Source organism: Bos indicus, chromosome 28 (genome assembly GCF_029378745.1).
Source record: "Bos indicus isolate NIAB-ARS_2022 breed Sahiwal x Tharparkar chromosome 28, NIAB-ARS_B.indTharparkar_mat_pri_1.0, whole genome shotgun sequence".
Lineage (NCBI taxonomy): Eukaryota > Metazoa > Chordata > Mammalia > Artiodactyla > Bovidae > Bos > Bos indicus.
The window spans coordinates 25,951,253-25,954,085 of record NC_091787.1 but is presented as its reverse complement, the minus strand read 5'-3'; the positions used below and the strand labels follow the sequence as shown (position 1 = coordinate 25,954,085).

General features: G+C 46.6%; 1 pseudogene; it reads left to right on the top strand.

Annotated features, from left to right (window-relative positions):
- The first annotated feature begins 1,613 nt into the window (after positions 1-1,613).
- On the top strand, positions 1,614-2,275 carry LOC109553627 (small ribosomal subunit protein uS2B-like; annotated as a pseudogene).
- The last annotated feature ends 558 nt before the right edge of the window (positions 2,276-2,833 follow it).

The window sequence follows — 2,833 nt, the reverse complement described above, 5'->3', positions numbered from 1 at the left end:
ACCAGGATGAACTTTTAGAAGCTTGTTTTTAAAGGTAGGACTAGAGTAGCTTTTCTTCTAGAGGTAGTTTAGTCCTACTATGAAATATGACCCTCCTGGCATCTGTCATCACATTTGTAAGATGCCTCATATATTCAACAATGCTGTGAATACTGTGCAGATTTGGGGGCTTTCTCTACAAAGATCCCTCCTCTCCATTACTCTGCCCTGAAAATCCTGGCCACCTCAATTTCCTGAACTCTAGTCTCTGTCTCATCAATTCACAAGACCATCAGTCTCTGTTTAGTTTCCTTGTCTGTACACCACAGATCAGAATCACCTCCTGGCATAAGCCAGGTGCTTATGGGACTCATCTCATTTGTTTCCCTTCTTTCAAGGATCATAATCTAGTGCTATCTGTTGTCTATTGTCTAAAAACAATATACAACAATCTGTTGTATCATATGTTTTATCCAGTGTTCTAGGTAAGTCTGTCTCTGTTACTCCCTCATGGCTGGAAGAAACCTAGACAGAAATATTAGGAGTGAGGAAATGTTCTACCATTAACAGTTCCTGTATAAGAATGAGCAAGAATGAGGACCTGGACCATTTTAGGCTCATACCTGGGCTAAGGAGTGTTCTATTTGATTATCTAGCTACCAGGCTGTGTGGTACAATGGAGAGAATCGTAGAGCAGGGATCTCATTTTGCCCTTCACTATCTGTAGCAGCATTTAAAATTTTTATCTGTCCCACATCCTTTGCTTCCTTCTCCTGGTCACAGTACCCACCTTCCTTTGGAGAATTCCATGTGGTTCTGCTTGGGCTGCAATCATGCAGTTGCCCAGCTCTGCAGGAGACAGTGATGGGGATGTGATCCCTGCCCAGCTAGTCAGACCTCTGTATCCCTCTACCTTGGTTACTTATTCAGGGATGAGGACCTGACCCAAGTTGCACCAATCACACCCATTTTTAAGATATTTACATGGATGCTAGGAGTAAAAAGCTTTTTTCTAGAGGCATCACTGTCTGAATAGTGGTAAGCCTTCAGTTTTCTGCAGCCACATCCCACTCCTCTCCCCATTCTTAGAGTAAGAAGATCAGGGAAGAAGGGATCCTCGAAACGTGAGTGACGTCTCTGCAGTCCCAGAGGCTGGCTCCACCTCTGCACTTTCTGTTTATATGAACCAGTCAATTCCCTTTTTTACTGGTTTGAGTGGGTTTTCTGTCACTTTCAACAACAACAACAAAATCTGCCTATTTACCTTCAATTTCTAGGTCTTGGTCCAGGTGTCTTCAAAGTGCACTGCATACACTCCAAGGGGGCATAGGATGATCCATCAGAGAGTGGGAAGGAAGCGTAAGATCTCCTAATTATGAGCAGGCATTTTTCCAGTGCAAAGACCTATATCTGCATGGCAGAATAGCATGTGGAATGGCATGAAGACTAGATTCCATACTCCATGAAGCCAAGACCGGGATCTGCTTCGTCCTTATCTTCCCCCACCATGAGCTCATGGTCTGACTCATAGCTGACATCAAATAAATGGTTGCTGGTCTTACTACACTAACTATACAGGAGTTCATACAGCATGGTTCTGGGTTCCCCACATAACTCAAAGAGCAACTTTCACAATGTCTGGAGCCCTACGTGGCATGAACCTTGAATTCCAAATGAAACAGAACCTTCAGAGGGAAGAGTGATGGCATGTACATCACAATCCTGGAAAGGACCTGGGAGAAGCTTCTGCTGGTGGCTCATGCCATTGTTGCCATGGAAAACTGATGGCTGACATCAGTGTCACACTCCCCGGGGATACTGGCCACCCGGCTGTACTGAAGTTTGCTGCTGCCACTGGGGCCACTCCGATTGCTGGCTGCTTCACTCCTGGAACCTTCACTACTCAGAACCAGGCAGCTTTCTGGGAGCTGTCTTTCACAGCTGGTTATTGGTTATTGATCCCTAGGCTGACTGCCAGCCTCTCACAGAGGCATCTTATAGTCACCTGCCCACTGTTACCCCATGTAATGAAGACACTCCCCTGTGCCATGAGGACACTGCTATCACATGCGCCAGCAAGGGAGCTCCCCCAGAGGGTCTGACGTGGTAGATACAGGCCCAGGAAGTTCTGCAGATGCCCGGCACCATCTGCATACCCATGGGAGGCTGTGCACAATCTCTTACTTCCGCAGAGGTCCTGAACAGATGGGAGAGGAAGAGCAGACTGTGTTACAAGGAGGAATTTCAGGGTGAATGGACTGTTCCAGCTCCTGGACTCACTGCTATGTGTGCTTAGTCACTCAGTCATGTCCAACTCTTTGTGACCCCATGGACTGCAGCCCGCCAGGCTCCTGTGTCCATGGGGAGTCTCCAGGCAAGAATACCAGAGTGGGTTGCCACGCCCTCCTCCGGAGGATCTTCCCAACCCAGGGATTGAACCCAGGCCTCCCGCATTGCCGGTGGATTCTTTACTGTTTGAGCCACCGGGATAGCCCATTCTGAAGTCGCAGGTGGGTCTGAAGGCACAGGGCCCTGCCATGCCTATTCAGTTCCCAATGGAAGATAGAGCTCTCAGCCTGTAGCTCAAAATGGGTTTACAGCTCCCACTGCTCAGGCCACTGAATGGATAGGAACAACCACTGAGTGGTCTTAAGCTATACTTTCCCAGCCTCTTAAAGAGAAAATAAAACTAAGATTGATTAAAAATAAGTTTCTAAAATAAACAAATATTTGTTGGATAAACAAATGAATAGGGAAAAGACAGGAGTGTATAAATACGTGTTTATAGAAGGATTAGGATACACAGGCAAGCAAATTCAGAAGAGTGATAATATGCATCTTGGTGAGGCAGGGG